The 17,189-nt window shown below is 52.3% G+C and overlaps 1 protein-coding gene across 3 annotated transcripts in view; it reads left to right on the forward strand.

Annotated features, from left to right (window-relative positions):
• The first annotated feature begins 2,415 nt into the window (after window positions 1-2,415).
• LOC308070858 (TBC1 domain family member 3K-like) overlaps window positions 2,416-17,189 on the forward strand; it is an 82,394-nt gene continuing 67,620 nt past the window's right edge. For 2 of the 3 annotated variants that reach the window (XM_080405500.1, XM_080405502.1), the window contains exons 1-2: window positions 2,416-2,547; window positions 15,775-15,856. The gene's annotated coding sequence lies outside the window, so the exon portion shown is untranslated. The remainder of the gene's footprint in view (window positions 2,548-15,774; window positions 15,857-17,189) is intronic. The other variant, XM_080405503.1, reaches the window with a different exon arrangement.

Genomic DNA, 17,189 nt, shown 5'->3' on the forward strand with positions numbered 1-17,189 from the left:
TTCACTGCATGGTCTCTCCACGCCAGCTGCGTGGCAGCTGATGAAATGGGAGACCGCGATGGATTTCGCTTTCCTGTTCCATCCTGCTGCATGGGAAGGCTTGATCCGTCTGCTGGAGCTTTGAAGGCCATTGTAGCGACAGCTGGTCATTTCATGAGTTTGTCTGGGGCTCAGGAGCCTGAGTGTAAATCAGCTTGAAAAGGCAAGAATGGAATCTTCAACCCCAGTAACCAAATGCTCATCTGTTTTTCAGACTTCAGTTTGCATGTTACCATCGCCGTTTTCCAGGAGGGACCGGTAGATGTCTGCTGCCAATGGAGACATCTCCCTCTAGCATCCATGAGACTACCGATGAGAATTCATGGGCATTTGTGCCAAATAATTAATTTGAAAAACCACTGCATCCTCACTTCAATCTGTTTCTTCCTTGGGCTGTTGGGAATTAATTGGGAATTGTCTAATTTAAACACCCATGCTGCCTATGAGGAAGGGCAGTGGGGTTAGAAGGACTTTCAGAGACCTGCAAGAGTTAAAAAGTAAAATAGCCAGGACCACGGCACGGCTATTGGATGCACAGAAAGACCATAGCTAAGTAGAGCTGCTCTGCAAATCTCCGCACCTGAGATCTATTCAGACCAAAAAAATTATTCTCTTTTAAAGGAGGTGCAGTAATATTAAGGCTTCTTACTCTTTCTGAAGATGCGGTTGAACGGAAGGATGCTGCAGAAGGGCTTGGTCGGTCTGGAAGGCACCCGCCGATGTTTTCCACCATGCCCCAGGTCCTTGCTTGGGCATGCGAGGAACACGCTGGGAAGCCCTCTGGGATGTCAGAGCGTGGGCTGGGGGCCAGGTCTCTGCCCCCCGCAGCCAAGCCAGGGCTTCGGCACGTGCCCCGCAGGGGGGGACCCTGGCCCAGGCCGGCTGCCAGCGCGTGGGGCAGGGGGGCTGCAGCTTGCTGCGGTGTAGGCTGGGGGCTGCGAGCAGCTGGAAAGCTGAATTCCACTCCTCACCATCTGGATTTGTCAGGACGATCGTTTCCTCATGCACGTAACGGGAAAAAGCGCGCAGAATTGCTTTCCACCTTTGGGTGCCAGTTAAGCGTGTGACAGGGATGGAAATGCCAACCGAGTGTATTCCTATGGGATTGGGTTCTCTTCATGACACACCTTCCATTTTTAAAACCTCCTCTCTTTGAAGCTTTTGATTGTTCCTTCTGGCGTGTTGCAGTAAAATAATAGCAGAACATGAAGAATTTGAACGTTTGCCTGAACTTTGCACCTGGATAAATTTGCTGGGCAAAATCTTGCCAGTTTGTTGAGTCAACAGTGCATGCCTCGATGCCTCCTTGAGGTGTTTTGCTTCCTTCTCAAAATTACTCAAGGCAAACGGGTGCTTGGGCTCTGTTGGAGGCGCCTGGGAGAGGGAGGATGCTCCTGGGTGGGATGAGGAGGTGAGGGCTGCGGCCATGGGAAGCACCGGAGGCGGCGGGTCTGCTGCCTTGTCCAATATTAAATGAAAAAGCAAAATAACTGATCGCCATGCTGTGCAGGCTGCAGTCAGCGCGCCGCTCGCCTTGAGCACGGGTTAGGTGAATGAATGTATCTTTAGGAGTTTTAAGGAAGTAAATAAGAACTTAAGGAATTTTTAAGAAAAAAGGAAAACGCATTGGGCCGTGCTATGGAGGCTACAGTCAGCACTCAGCTTGCCCTAAGCACTGGTTAGGTGAATGTATCTTTAGGAGTTTTAAGGAAGTAAATAAGAATGTAAGGAAAATTTTTAAAAAAGGAAAATACATTGGTGAATCGGTAAAATGTATCTTTAGGAGTTTTAAGGAAGTAAATAAGAATGTAAGGAATTTTTTTAAAAAAGGAAAATACATTGGTGAATCGGTAAAATGTATCTTTAGGAGTTTTAAGGAAGTAAATAAGAATGTAAGGAATTTTTTTTTTAAAAGGAAAATACATTGGTGAATCGGTAAAATGTATCTTTAGGAGTTTTAAGGAAGTAAATAAGAATGTAAGGAAATTTTTTAAAAAAGGAAGACATATTGGTGAATTGGTAAATGTATTTTTAGGAGTTTTAAGGAAGTAAATAAGAATTTAAGGATTTTTTTTAAAAAAAGGAAAATACATTGGTGAATTGGTAAAATGTGTCTTTAGGAGTTCTAAGGAAGTAAATAAGAATGTAAGGAATTTTTTTAAAAAAAGGAAAACGCATTGCTGAATCGCCAAAGGATAGAGAGCTGCGGCCTGGGGCACAAAAAGATATGGAGAATGCGGGCATCGATCCCGCTACCTCTCGCATGCTAAGCGAGCGCTCTACCATTTGAGCTAATTCCCCTCCTACCAGTCACCCTCTGCCGGCTCTGCTCTATTCTCTTCTCGCGAGAAGCTGGGCGGCGCCGGCCGCCCCCCGTCCCGCCCGGGGTGGCAGTGCGCCTGCGCGGGAGCGCGCCGGCCGGGGCTCGGCGGCGGCGCGCGGGGGACGCGCGGCGGGGCGGGAGATGCGCCCGCCCGCGGTGAGGAGCGGAGGGGCGCGGAGCGGCCGGTGCGTGGCGGCGGGGGCCGGGAGGCGGCAGGGAAGGGGTGAGGGGCACGGGCGTGCGCGGCGCTGAGGGGAGCGTGCGTGGGGAAGCGGCGGGCGGGGCGGGGGGTCGCAAAGGGCATGTGCCTGGGGGCATGGGGGGTGCGGAGGGCTGTGGGCGTCGCGGGGCTGTGTGCAGAGAGCTGCGTACCCGGGGGCACCGCGGGGGGTGTGGGTGAAAAAGGCTGTGTGCTCATGGAGGGGCTGCAAGGGGCAGCTGGGCGTTTGCCGGCGCGCTGTGGTGGGAAGGCATGGGGGGGTGCGGGGCTGCAGGGGTGGGGGCCCAGGGGGGGCTGCGGGGGGCATTTTGTGGGGCGAAGGGCTGCAAAGGGATGGGGGGGCGCAGGGTATGGGGCTGCGCACCCGGCAGCGGCTGGGGCAGCCCTTTGAGCCGTGGGGGGGCTGCACTGAGGTCAAAGCAGAGCGAAACAACAACAAACCCAGGTGCTACCCTGTGCGTCGTGTGTTCCCCCCGCCCCGAAGCAGCACAGGAGCTGCCCTTGATGGCCCTGGCTGTTCTTCGGGGCGGCCTGGCCTTGCCAGCAGCCAGGCGTGCTCCCGGGGGTCCCCGGCGCCACCGCTCCCGGGGACACACCGGCTGGCACGGCTGCAGCCTGGGTACGCAGGGTCAGCGGGGACCCCCAGCCCCCACAGCCCGGGACGCAGCTGGCAGCACCAGTGGGACGCCCCGGTTTGGTCCCTGCGGGTGGCGGGGGCAGCTGGAGGGGGTTAGGGAACCTGCTGCTTGCAGTTGCCCCCGCTTGCCTTGTGCTGCCTCCTGTAATGACAGCACCCCCACAAGTGACATGTGGCACCGTGGTGGACGGGGGGTGGGGGGGGTGGGGCTTTTCCCTCAAGAAATGTTTCCCTTTATTTTGCGCTCCAGCGGGAGTTCAGTGCAGCGTCTCCCAACTGGATGAGGAAGGAGGAGGCGCGGGGTCTGGGGGCTTTGGGCAGCGGTTGAAGTGGTGGCTGGGGATGTGCTGGAGCTTTGGGGGGGCTGCGGCGGCTGGCCGGGAGCCGGTACCCTGCCTTTGGTGGGGAAGCGGGATGCGCTCCGTCAGGGCCTGCCTGGCAAAGCCGGGGGGAATATCAGGACCTTTCTCTGCCAGCACAGTGTGAGGAAGAGGAGGCTGCTAATGGGCTTGACGCGCCAATGTGGAGCTGTGTTCAGCGGCGTATCCAGGGTTTAGTTAGAAACCTGTCCTGGTAAATGCCTTACCTCGTGCTCGGTCACTTTTCTCTCCCTCTGATGTTCTTGAATAAGAGAAGGCAAACCCGAACGGCAGTGAAGGCCTGTGCAAAATGCTTTCTAAACCAAAGGGATTACAAAATCCCTTCTGTTGTATAACCTCGGTGGCGGTTGCTTAACACCTTGCAAAGTCCTGGGCTGAGCAGGCAGGGATGCCTGTCCCCAGGGATGCCTGTCCCCAGGTTACAGCAATTCCCTGAGCAGTGGGGAAGTTGGGAGGGAGCGATGGGACCTGCTGTGGCGCTCGCACCGTTGGGCTCCTGGGTGCCTTACACAGTTTGCTTTCCTGCCTTGCATTTGTACTTCTGCCTCGGCTGTGTTCAAGGCAGGGTTCTGTTGGATTCAAACCCATTCTGCTCAATTTTACACCCTTCCTGAGGGATTCGCCTTAGTTTGTCCTCTGATGTACAAGTTACTTCTTTTCCTGGATGCATTTGCTGAGCTAGCCTCCTCCAGCCTGAATTCGTGATGAAATACTCCTGTCTATCAACAGTTTCACAACTGAGAAATAGATTTTTAAAAATTATTTCTTTCTTTTCCTTGACAGCTTCTGGTCTGTGAATGGGCTCTGCCTCTTGCAGAGTTTGCTTAATAGCTTCTCTGAATGATAATTTATCAAACTACTTGGGCTTTCAAATTTACTCCTCTCTTGTCCTTTTCGGCATACTAATACGTTGCACCTTACTTTAAAGGGCTGGTGAAGCATGAGCTCAGCTCTTCGGAAACCGTCCTACCTTTCATCTACTGTTTTCACGGTTGTGAGCTCCCTTCTTGTTTTTTTTGTCAGCAGAGGGAAGATTGGCCAACAAACATGTCCTGGAAGACACAGTTATCTTTTTAAAAAAACCCAACAGTGTCCAAACAGCCACGCCCAGCCAGCAGTATGATTTCTTATCTCAGAGCTTGACTCATAATTCTGACACCTCCTTACCTTTATCGTTCTTTTAAAAAGAAAGTCGTTTTCTTACCAAAGCTGTACCCCTGGGTGCCAGGCTGAAGAGCCTTGCACGTGTGTCATTTCTTTTCCTGATGCCCTCCTGTCTCTTTTACATTGCCCTGAGCTGCAGGACCCCATCATCTTGCCCATAGGCTTCTTTTTTTTTTTTTCTTCTGATATCCAGAAAATAGGGAAACGCTTGAGAGTATCTCCTGCTGGTGAATCTCGCCTGAGATGCAAGCAGTAGCCTTTCCCCATCTCACTTTTGCAAAACATCAGCTCGACGCTGTGGAGCTGGAAAAAATGTTTTCAGGCTGCGTTTTGCATAGATGCTCTCAGATGCGAGTGAGGTTTCACCGCCTGGGTGTTACATGTGTTTTTCCTGTCACGGGGCAGTCTGCCTCCCTGAATCGTTATGTTGCTGCGAGCAACTGGCAGAGCAAATGCAGGGGCAGGGGGAAGAGAGGATTGCCTTCAGCCTGGCTTCATCAGCCACAGCCTCCCTCCTCTGCTCCCTGGGTGGTTTCAATGACGGGCTTGCACGGGATCTTTTCTCACAGCAAAAACACTTTCTTTTCCTTTTATTTTTTTTTTTTTTTAGAATTAAAATCACACCAAAGAGTGCGTGTTAAGATAGACTCTGGAGCTGAAAGCCTGTTAGTCCTTCGCAGTCATGCTGGAGTAATTCCTGTGCTTTCCTCTCCGGCATGTTAATCACAGGAGAGAGGAGTTCAGCTCCCGCAGCTCAAGCTGTTGTAAGGGCACGTCTATACTCTGCAGACCAGCTTTCCCCTTGCTGCCCTTTCCTTGCCTTGGCAGTGCTGTGCACCTGGCTCTCCACACCTGGGGCGAGCATCGTTCGAGTGCTGGTGAATCTGTTTTCTCCTTGCGCTCCTGCCCTGCCAAGGACAGAGAAATCCCTCTGCAGGTGACTGGCAAAAAACCCCACCAACCCATCTCAACAAACCTACAGCTGCTCTGTGCAAAGAACAGCCCCCAGAGATGCTGAGTTGCGGTGCTGTCGGTGGAGCTTTGCAGTAGGTTGCTGGCTGCATCCCCTTTAGCTTTCGGCAGCCGGTGGCACTCCCAGTTGTCCATTTTATTGCGTAGCTCAGGGGTGGTTTAAGGAACTGGTGTGCTGCAAACCACTCGGCGTGGCCCTGCAATAGCTGCTGTGTGATGATGGAAGGCAGTTTTCTAGCACGTGCAAGATAATCTTCCATGCTGAGGTTAGCGATCTTGGCTGGTTTGCTACGGTACGCCTCCCCATTTTACACAGCGGTGGGCATTTCTGAAACAACTGTTCAGGCTCGAGTGCTTGTTCTCTGATTTTCGAGGTGAATGGGTGCTCTCCTTAGCTGTGGGTTTGCTTTGACACCCTCAGCATCAGGTATTTGCAGAGAGGCTGATGAAGATTCACCCTCCCTGAGTGTCTGCTTGAGCATCCCGCTGTGCTTCCCGGCTCAGCATCCTGCTGCGCTGCTCCTGCGCGTGCCGTCCCCCTCTGTGCTGCGGGAGAGCTAAATTGGGGTTGGGAGAGAGCTGGCAAGAGGCCTGCGTGTTCCTGGAAAGATATTGATTGCCCTGGACAATTCGGGTTTGTTCCTTTTGTTTCCCTGGCTCTCGTCACAGGGTCAGGCTCATTAGGGCAGCAGCTCGTTGGAGGATGGAGAAAGCGTGTCGGCTTTGCGGGTTGAGGCTGGAGCGGTGCCATTGCAGGCTGCTGCTCTCAAGTGTTAAGTCTGAAGCAGCCTGCCTGGTAATTCCATTAATGGGAGCCTAGTGCCGGAGAGATAAATGTAATTCCAGGGTAAAGCCGATGCCGGGGCTCAAATGGAGAGGATTTGCTGGTTCTCCTGGGTGCGCCGCTGTGAGTAATGTGCTCCTGTATTAACCCACAGACGATGTTTAAAGTCTAGGTGTCAGCATAGAGATGGGGCAGAGATAAAAAAAAAAAAATTGCTGCTAAATCTGCATGTGAAGAAATCCTTAGCTTCAGAGCCTAGCTGCCTCTTTGCAGCGGGTTTTACCAGGAATAAGTTTCCTGTTTAACTTCTGACATGTGGGGATGGCCGAGCTGAGCAGCCAGCCGATTCAGGAGACAGCTTGCATGGGATCTAGCCAGAGCGAGCTCACCCTGTGTAATCAACGCAAAGCAAAAATGATACCCTATGTATATTACACCAGCAGGCTTGCAAGGACATCAGAGCTAGCCACCACAATTGCCAGTAGCACAAGCTCATCCATATTTTTGAGCAGTGAGGTCCCAGATTGCTGTCCTGGCTAGCTGTTTTCCCAGTGCAATTTCTTTTTTTTCTTCTTTTTTTTTTTTTTCTTTTTTTTTTTTTTCTGTAGACCACATCTTCCTGTTTGCAGTTGTATAATACTGCCGTGGAACCATCAGTGAGTCTTGCATTGAAAAGGAATGGTTAATTGGGATATTTTTAGCTCTCCTTGTGGCTGGGATCCTGGAAATTAAACACAGGAGCCGGCGCCGTTCAGCTTTATGCAGAGGGGCTTCCGAGCACTTGCATCCAGCAGGGTGGGAGCTCACAGCACCGACGAGCCCTGGTGCTGTGGTGCCCCCAAAATGAAGCAAACGTGGTGCTTTCCCACCTTCTGGAGCTCAGTGCAGGGTTTTCCTTGTGGGGAAACAACTTGTCATCAGGCCAAGGCTGGGGGGGAGAAAGGTCCATGAAGAGGAAGCAGGTGCTGGGGGGTCTCAGCCCCCCACGTGCCCCCATCATGCTAGCTTTGCCCGACTGTCCGTCGGTACAAATATTGATCTCCTTAGGACTTAGGGTGCTGCCGGCATCCTGACAGCAGAATTACACCCACCTTGCTCAGAAATGCTTGAGGTATTCAGCAGCTTGTGGATGCCCCTCTCCTGCGAGAGGTGTGGTGGAGATTTGCTTGTTCAGCAAAGCGGGGTGCACACTCTGCCGGTGCCCGAGCAGCAGCTGGGGCAGCCGTCCACGCTCTGCAACCCGCTCATGCATCTCTTCTCTCTGCAGTAGCTGCGCGGCCACGTGTGGCTGCTTTACACGCATGCTTTGGGGCAGCTCGCTTGCCAGAAACCAGCAGAATCTCACAGAGGCTCACCTCCTGGCTGGAGTTTTTAAATCTCCTGCCTCCCGTGCCTTTCGGTTCTGTTCCCTGCCCAGTGAGGGCCATGCTTCGCGTGCCTTGCCCCGGCTGCTGCAGGGTTTGCTGGGGAAACACCTCTGGCAGGTGCCTTGACCAGGTGTGTGAGAGCCACGGCTGCTGCTCGCCACCATGGTGGCAGGATGCTGGGGGGGATGCAGCTATCGGTCTTGAGCTGGTGCAATTGCCTTTTTGTTTTCAAAATTTTTTGGCCTTTTTTTTGCCTTTCTTTTTGCTTTTTTCCCTTTTTTTCCCTTTTTTTTTTTTTAAGCTTTATCCATTTGCATCATAGCTGCCTACTCAAGTTTTAGTTTAATAGCATGGCTTTCTCTTCCCAAGATGAACTTTTTGAGCATCTCCTTTCCTGCTTTCATAGCTCTGACGTGGCTTGGGCAGTGCAAAGTTGCACCCATAGCGAACTGTGTATCTTGTCAAACATTTCAATACAGAGCAGACGAGGAGGGAGCCGGTAAGAAAACGACCTGCGTGTTTAAAAATTCAGTTTATTGAGAAGTGTTGTGCCTTTGGTGTCTTATTCTTATGGTTTCTCTCTTCCCTCCCCTCCCCAGTTCCGTGAGTCAAAACTGGTCGTGAGAGCATCCTTGCTTGAATGTGGGGGACTTATCAGGGAGGATGTAATATGTTTGTTTCCTTTGGGTGGTAATAAAGTGGGTCAGAAGTGTTGTGTGTGCTTTGGCTGCCAATTACAGTGTTAACCAGATCAAGTTCCTGAAGTTGTTTCAAAGCATCACTATTTTCTCTGCTTCCTGACTTGCTGCATGGATTTCACAGGGAAACCTGTACCTGCTCTGCAAAGCATTTATTGCTTTATGGCTCTTCTGGCCTAGGTGCAGGGCTGAGTCACCTTCTTGCCACCTTGGTGCAACAGTTTGGGGGCCTGGCATTAAATTTCTTCTTTACAGAAGTATCTTTGAGCCACAACTGCATCCTCATCTAGTTTGCAGGCAGCTGTACCAGCTCAGCTGTGGAGGAACGGCCTCAGCTGCTGCAGGCTGATGCCCATCACTCTGTTCCCTAGAGACAGGGCTGGTAGGACCATCTCTTGGACCTCCTGGAGATGCCAAGCCTGTTTGCTCTAGATGTCTAGAGGCTGAGTAAGTAGAGGCTGGTAACATTGTCCTTCTGACTGTCTTGCGCTTATAGTGTAAATCCCATGGCAGGCTCTGCAGGTCATGAACTGAGGATGCTGAGCAGTGCTGAGACACCTTGAACAGCACGACGTTTGGTGAGCGATGTTGCCTCAGTGCTGGGCCCTAACAATGCCCCTGGAAAAGCCACAAGGAACTGGATTTGGCACTGATCCGTGTTGTGGTATGAGGGAGTCAGCTTGTCCGGGTCCTCTCTGAGTTTTTGCGGCTGGAGGCCTTGTGGCACTCTGTCTGCTCAGCTTTGGGATGTTTGGGGGTGACCTGATGGCTGTGCTTTGGTACCTCTGTGGTGAAGAGGGCTGGCTGGAGGCTGCTCAGGGTCTCCCACGCTGCGAGAGAATGATGCTGTGAGCTACAGAGGGTGGAATTTGAAGTTGAATTGGGGGTGGGAAAGTGGAATATATAACATACAGCTGAGAAAACCAATAAGCTTCAGAAGACCTTAACCATTGAAGGGGCTGGACTTGTTTCTAGCTGACGTGTTTTAAAGTGTGATTAGCTGCCTCTTGCAGTGGGATGCTGTAATCCCCCAAGGACTGGGCTGCTTTGCCATGCCACTGGATGAGGTCAGTGGAGACCCAGCTAGCGTCCTTGCCCAAGCAGTTATCTCCTGCAGGGTGCTGGATCCAGCACGGGGGCAGCTGGATGGACAGGGAGGTCCCATCCCAGGGAGGCTGGGCAGGAGGCGTGAATGCCCCTCCAGCCCTTGGCTGGGAAACGCATCCTCAGTCTTCAGTTTGTGGCTCAAACAGTGCTGCTAGTCCATATTCTCCGGCTACGGGAAGTGGCAGGCTTGGAGATGAGTATGTTGGGTTAGCCGGTGTCCTGCCTGAGCCGACGGAGTGGGAATTTAGATCTTCTTGTTTTATTTCAAGAAACTGCATTAAGAAACGAGTGAATGGAGCTGCGCACCAGAGGCTGCTCCCGCTGCAGACGTCTGCTTGCAAAGCCGCGTTGCAGAGTGAGTCTTCCCGGCGCTGCAATGCCGGCGGGGAAAGCAGAGCCACAGCACGGGCCAGGAGACCTTTGGGGAGGTGCAGCCGAACGCCTGGCTTGATTGCTTTGGCAGCCCGTCTTTGAGCCAGGCATGGGCATTGCTTCCGTCTGTTAGCAGGGGTTGCTTGTGTCTTGGTGGGTGCAGTGGGCTGCTTGTTCCTGCAAGCCGAGGGGCCTTGCTCTGCCCCAAGTCCCTGCTGCCAGGAGGTGGCACGCAGCTTAATTGAAAGGTCCCCGCTGTAAATGTCGCCTGTGTGATGGCTCTTGTGTCCTGCCTAGCATCAGCTCTGTGGTTACAGCTAGTTGCAGCTGACTTCAAAGACTCTGCTCTGTAAAAATTGGCTTGAAACAATCTGTAGTGGCTTGTTTAGTTTGGTGGGTTTTTTTTGTTTTTTTTTTTTTTTTTTTTTTTTTGCTTTAAAGCTAAAGGTAAGGATGAATTTCTGCAGAGGGGAAAGCTGGAGCTTTGTAATAAAGTCCGTGATATTCTTCAGGATGCTTTGGGATATTTCTGGGGTGTGCATGTGCTCTGCATGGTAACAGTTACCTGAGAACAGCTGGAGATGCACAGCTGGTTAATTGATTTTAATGCCGTGGAAACTCAATTTGAGTAGCTTTGTGTTTTTTCTGGAGGTGGGGGGGGGGAAGAAAAAAAGGGTGCATTAAGTGAAGGAGCAACTCTGGGTATTTCTGTGAAGGGTGTTTAAAGGAGGCTTGAACATGAGGGTTTTAACTGTGCTCGTCGGTCGGTGTTGAGAGCTGGCGGAGGCGGTGGTTTCGGTGCGAGCGCGGCAGAGCTGGTAGGCAAGGCTCGCCTGGGGGCCCAGGGCAGCTTCGTCAGGAGCCTGGTGACTAATGCTGCACAAACTTACAAAACCAAGAGAGGATGAGCTCTCCCTCTTTCACCTCTGTAAGGAGCTGGGGGCAGCTCTGGTGGACTGCTGCCGGGATGTTTGGATGGTACCTCTGGGGATGCTGGTGCATCAGCTCCCTCCACTCAGCGCAGCGTCGTGGCACGTACTTTTTTTAGGTGGGGATGGTGCTCTGGCTGGGTTTGGAGGTGAGGTGGCTGGCTGGGCTGCGAAGGCTTGTGCCAGCAGCCCATCCGGGACTCTCGGCTCTCTTGGGACCCCTCCATCCACCCCTGTGCCAGAGGAGAAGCGGGATGGAAGTGGGGGGGGACACGACTGGGGCCACCCTGTGGGGACCAGGCAGGGCTGTGCTGTGCTCTCCCTCTGTGTTCCTGGGGGTGGTCAAGGAGGTCACGTCTCAGAGTGAAGGGCTGGCTTAGAGTTTGAGTTAGTGCTTCTGGTTTTCTGTCTTTATTTTCCAGAGTTTCTCTGCATGGAATTGGAAAACCCCTTCTATGGGCTGCTGTGACAGCCTGAGATATGTCCAGATGGATTTGAACGCTGGTGCTGGAAAGGGCTTTGTCTATTTATTCTCAGCATCTTGCTGTCTGCTTTGCTTAAGAGTTTTTGCTAGATCCTTCACATATGCTTGTCCTTGCTGCTCTTCTCCTGAAAAAAAGTATTTGAGAACACCCTTCAGCTGGGGCAAAACACACCAAAAAAAAAATAATCCCCAAACCTCTTGGAAAAATTGTTTTTAACTGCTGTTCCTTGGTATAAGCTGCGAGGTTTGCATAGCTGTGGTGTGTTGCCGTCTGGGTGCATCAGCCTAGTTTGGAGACCTCACATAGCACTTCACCGGGCTGTTTTAGATGGGTCTTTAGAACGGGCACATCCAGCAGTGAATGCAGCTGTTCAAGTGTTTTTTAAGTGACTTACCCCTGTGCAAAGACAAAGCTATGATGTGTTGAAGCATGGTTCCTTGAAAGCCTCATCTAGGTTTCCAGATGTACCGCTGTGCCATCTTTCTGAGGTCATGCTTCCCATCAGCTTTAGCTGATCTCAGGCTGTTCTCCTGCCAGAAATCCTTCCCCTTTATTTTCTTCTTTCTGGAATGGCTTCCAGTTGGATCAAGCAAACGATGGTTGCTACCACAAGCGTAGAGATAATTGGGTTGTGTCGAAGGGGGAGGAGGGAGGAGGCAGGGCTGTCTTGGCAGCAAAGGATGGTTTTGGATCGGCTAAGCTGATGAGCGTGTGGGAGTGGGCACGGCTTGCCGGAGGGCAGCTGTGTAGCCCCCAGCCAAGCATGTCCAGCTTCTACCCCAGCGTGCCTCCCTGTGAAGGAGGGAATAAGGATTGCAAAGTGTGTTAACGTTTCTGGGAGGCTGCAATGGCAGTGGAGTCCTACGAGGTGCATTGCTGACTGACGGCTTCATGTACGTGTTGAAAACGTTCAGCTTCCCCATTAACCCAGGGGGGTGTCCCTCTGGGAGGACTTTGAGCACAGGTTTTAAATGAAACGGTGGACTTTGACTGCAGCTTTTAAATAAAACATTCTGCTGAACGTATCAAAGAGAATATTAGATTGAATATAAGGGTGTAGTTGTCTGGCACAGATTGCCCAGAGAAGCTCCATGGCTGGGAGCGTTCAAGGCCAGGTTGGATAGTCTAGTGCAAGATGTCCCTGCCCAGGGTAGGGGGTTGGACTAGATGACCTTGGAAAGGTCCCTTCCAACCCAAACTACTCTGTGATTCGATGGTTTCTCTGCTTAAATACGCTGCAGACCAGGGCCTGATGTGTTAGTGCCTCTGTGGGAGGGAGCAGGACCAGTCCCGCTGTCCTGTTCTCTTGCCCTAAGGCTGGGGGTAGGTTTATCTTCCTGCTTGACTTCTTATAAACATTCACCCGACTCATCTTGAGCTGAAAAGCCCTTGTCTTAGGTGCTTGTTGCAAATACTCTGTTGCCTTGATGACGACGTGTCAAGGTCTGTTGAGTGAGGAGCCGGCGGGCTCTCCCGGTGCTAGCTGGACCCCGTATCAGAGGAGCCCATCGTACTAGCCGGATCCTGTATCGGAGGAGCCCATCGTACGCGCTGGTCACAGCGGGTGGTGCGCCTTGCTGTGAGAAGCAGCGCAGATGCTCAGCCTTGCTGTTGGCTGGGGGCCCCCCCGAGCTGTTTGCTTGAGCTTGAAATTGCTGGTGTTGCAAGATCATCACGGAAGGGGAGGAGAAAATTAACGTAAGCCTCTTAAAGAAAACTTTATTATTTCTCAAAGATGGCAGGAAACACCCCATCCCTCTATTTAAGCTTCAGAGTAGGGATTCTCTTATGGTGGGTGTATCTGCTTGTGACCATGCAAAGTCGCATGGTCAGTCTTGGGGTCTGGCAGGTCCCCCAAGGTCGTGTGCCTTCCCTTTGGCCAGTGCCACCCTTCTCTCTTACTGCTTATGCTGGGGGGACTTGGCTGCTTGCTCCTGCCACGCGGAGCCCTCCTGTTTCTCTGCCCCACTGCCTTCCTCGCGCCCTTCACTCCTGATCTGGGGATGCTTCCTCCTCCCTCTGCAGGTATCGCTCAGTCGTCTGCCCCTATGCTTCAAAACTTTTTTTTAAAAAGTCTGGTGAATCTTTATTTGCTGCATTAGATGAAATAAAACAAAATGTTACCGTGCTGGTTCAGTCTGCCAACGAGCAACGTGTTGTGACATTGAGGTCAGGGCCAGAAAGAGGTTGTTGAGGTGGTGACACTGAGAAATACATGTTTTGGTGGACACATTGAAGCTGCGGGAGGGCAGCAGAGGAGCTTTGCTGGCATGAGTGTGTCATCCATGCCCTGCAGTGCCTGGAGCGTGGTTGTGTCTCCAGGGGGGAGCAGCCCTGGGGCGCGCGATGCCGCTGGGCTGGGCGCTGTGAGAAGGGAGTTTGGGAAGGGGGTGGAGGGGCTGGTTCCCTGGCTCTCAGCTGTGTCCCCAGTATGTCTGGCTGCTGCGGGACAAAATGCTTTGTTTGAGAGCTGTGGTTGCTTGGGGAAGGCAGGCGAGGCCACCTTCATATGGGTTTGATTAAATCCAGCAGCACTTAGGAGAAGCTGCAAGCATCTCTGCCTTGCTCAGCAGTACCGGCAGGCGAGGAGCTTGAACTTTGCCAGTGATGTTTCTGCAGTGTTGTCTAATAGTAGCAGTCGCGTTGAGAAAGTTGTTGGAGGAAGAAGGAGCTGGAGGAGGGAGGGACAAAAGGTTGTTTGCACGGCAGCCGTGCTGTTCTCCCCCACGTGCAAAGCCCTGGCGCGGGTCGGTGCCAGTGCAGATGGAGTCCTACAAAGCTAATGCCGCCCCTTTAGATTTAAGCCACGCGAAACTGAAGTATAAATTTCCTTGCTGGGGGAGGAAATCTGTCTTTCCATACTTCCATAAATAAGCTGCCACTGAAGATTATTGGCCAGGTTGGATTTGTCATGTTATTTTGGTCTTTGTAGAGACTTTATGTTCCACTGCAGAACAGGGTTTGGTTACTGACTTCAAAAGAAAAACAGAAGACCCTCCTGGAGGTACACGATGCAAGTAAATAACTCTTGTGTGTTGGCTAGTGCGATAATGTAAAGCAACAGGGAGAGCAATTACAAATGTTGATGGAAAAATCAGCTTGAGGCTGGAGTCCGAGGTCTGTGCTGTGGTCTTCAGCATTGTCTTCATCCTTAGAAATGCCTTCAGCCCTTCCATAACGGGAAGGGAGAAAGGGGGAAGTGGGGGTCCAATGGATTATGTTTTTTTTTTCTCGGTTCTTTAAATACCAGCTGGCAATGGCTGATGTCTGTGAGTCACCCACAGAGACTAGGGAAAACAAATCTTTTTTTCTCAGTCCAAGGTAAACCAGCGCGCTGCATGAGTAAGTTTTCTTGCCGTTCCTGACAAGGTCCAGCAGGCAGGAAATATGTGAGATGTTGTGGGGCTGATGCCGTACCTTCCCCTTGCTGGTTCGGTGCTTTGGCTGGAGCAGCTGTCCCACCCTGTTCCCGTACCTCCCTCTGCTTCCCAATCCTCTGCCCGTTGCAACATGCTTGAGGATGGTTGTTCATCCGCCGTGTTCGTGGCTGCCCCTGAACCGCTGTGTGAACAGAATGGGAAAAAGTAAAACCTGAGAGTAAAACCAGCTGGGATGCAGTGACCGTTGCTTCGGTTGTATCATCAGAAAAAACATTCCTTACAGCTCCTTAGAATTGTTTGCAGTAAAACATCTTCCCCCCCCCCCCCGCCTCCCCGATACTGCTTCTTCTGCAGGCAGCAGGCGCCTTGCATGCCTGCAGTGAGGTGTTTCTGCAGCCCACGGAGGCGGCTGCTGTCACAGCTTTTGCTCAGATATCTTTTGTGTAACTAATGTACAAAAAGCTTGATAAAGGGATCAGTGGGAAATGTAAAACCATTTATGTTATGAAACCATAATGAAGAATCAATGGTAATCATGAAAAAGTGGAAGCAGCCTGGCTCTGAGGCCAGATGGGATTCACCTGCTCTGCAGGCCGTAAGGAATCACTCAGGTGCTGTGCACCAGGAGATCTTCAGCGGCATCTCCTCTGCCTAGGCGTTAACCTCGCTGCACTGGTGGTTGAGGAGTCTTTGTCGGATGAACAACCTTGGTCCTGGACTCATCATCTTGCTTTTTACCTTGGCTTCCCTCTGTGGTTTCGCAGGAGCACCCCGACAGCCTGGTGCTGGGTGACCCCGCTGCCGTGCCAGGGATCTAACAGCCGCCCATCTCTCACGAGCTTGCTGTGGCATCCTTACCTTTCCCCAGCCGGTTCTTATTAATGTCCCTAATTGCTTTTCTCTCTTACCGCTCACAGGATTTGCCAGTTCCTGTACGCTGATGGGGATGGTGTTCTGGCTCCTTGTCGGTGCCTCTGGAGAAGCCGACGCTCTGAGCAGGTACGTTGGCTGTGCTCCTGGCGAGCGGGAGAGGGTCTGTGCATGTCCAAGAGCAGAATGTGCGCACCGCTTGCCTTACCAGTGTGGACTGGCAGATACTGTGGGAGAGGCTGCTCTGCGGTGAGTAGGTTTTTTCTATCCAGACGTGAAAACACCCAGGCAGAAGGTAAGGTGTGCATGGAGCCTCTCTGCCAGCCCTCTGAGGAGAGCACTGGAGAACACAGTGTTGCTGCAGAGCGGCTCCTGGGGGGCCACGCTGTGCTCCACGTCAGCACAACCTTTTCCTTCCTGTGGCACCAGCTGGGGGATCCCAGTCGAGCTGGGGGCTGCGCCCTCCCCTGCTTCGCTGGCCTTCCATCGCTCCCCATCCCGAGCGGGGGTGGGGGGAAGCTGTTTTCATGTTGGTATCCAACCATGAACAAATCTGCTGTTGTTTTCTCAGTGTATGGCAAGAACAGCCTGTAGCAGCTTACTCCTCCCAGGATCGTTCCTGCTGTGCTGTGCCGCTGATTGCTGTCAGCAGCAGAGGGGTATGCCTCCGCTGCGCTGCCCGGGGCATCCTTTTGCACGAGTTATTTGCTTTGTTATTGCTTTAAGGCATCAGTGCTCAACAGAGAAAAGGTCTCATCTTTGCTGTCCGCAGCTGTTTGGCGCTGTAAGTGGATTACTTGAGTCGGTTGTCACCCAGGTGCCAAGCGTGCTTTCAGTGGTGCCCTTTGCTCTGCTGCCAGTGGGTCCTCGTGCACCTTGACTGCAATTCCTGTGGTGCTTTGAGAAGAAAATGTAGGCCTGGGTTGCAGGCTACTTTTTGAAGAGCTGGAATTATGTTCCCAGCTGTCCAGAGGTGTGTGTGCAACCACACACCGGGATTGGAGTGCGATATTTGGCTAGTTGTGGTCACTCAGGGGGGTCCGAGAGGGGGATGAGTGGCTGCTGTGGCAGGAGCATTGATGGGTAAGGAGGGATTGGCCTGGCACCCGAGCTCAAGCCATCGGCTTGTCCTGAGAGCTTACAGAGCAGAAGAAGCTCTTCCTGAAAATGTCCATCCCTGATGGATCTCATCCCAAACTGGCGTTGCCTTGCGTTTGGCCTGCCTGCATGCTGGATGGCCCATTTGGAGGACGTAACTGTAACTCGCCGCATGACAATTCCTTGATCCTTCAAAAAGTGAAATGGATTCATTATGGAAAGTGATCTTTCTTGAAAACCTGGTTCACCGGGACTGTCTGGGTGGCGCGGCAGACGCGCTGGAGGAGTAGGAGTTGGGGCGGAGCCGTTTCCACCTCATTCCCCTGTTATTTCCTGGGATTTATCGCACCGGGCAAGCAGACAT

The sequence above is a fragment of the Falco punctatus genome (assembly GCF_963210335.1).
Source record: "Falco punctatus genome assembly, chromosome: 10".
Lineage (NCBI taxonomy): Eukaryota > Metazoa > Chordata > Aves > Falconiformes > Falconidae > Falco > Falco punctatus.